Source organism: Penaeus monodon, chromosome 22, assembly GCF_015228065.2.
Source record: "Penaeus monodon isolate SGIC_2016 chromosome 22, NSTDA_Pmon_1, whole genome shotgun sequence".
In the NCBI taxonomy this organism is placed as follows: domain Eukaryota; kingdom Metazoa; phylum Arthropoda; class Malacostraca; order Decapoda; family Penaeidae; genus Penaeus; species Penaeus monodon.
The window spans coordinates 38,973,210-38,973,479 of NC_051407.1; positions in this window are offsets into that span (position 1 = coordinate 38,973,210).

Genomic DNA, 270 nt, shown 5'->3' on the forward strand with positions numbered 1-270 from the left:
CATCCGCGACCACAAGGAAGAAACGGCGTTGAAGGAAAGACGGATAAAGGGGAATAATAAGGGAAGAAGAGAAGTGCAGGTCAGAGTGTGACATAAAGAAAGGGACCTGGGGGAAGGGAAAGAGAATGGAAGGATGGAAGGGCAAAAAAAAGGGTTTGGCAAAAAGAAAAGGGAAGAGAGGGGAGAGAAGGAGAGAGGGGAAGAGGAGAAGGGAAGAGAAGAGACAGACAGACAAAACAGACAGACAGAAAAGACAGAGACAAGGGGCCC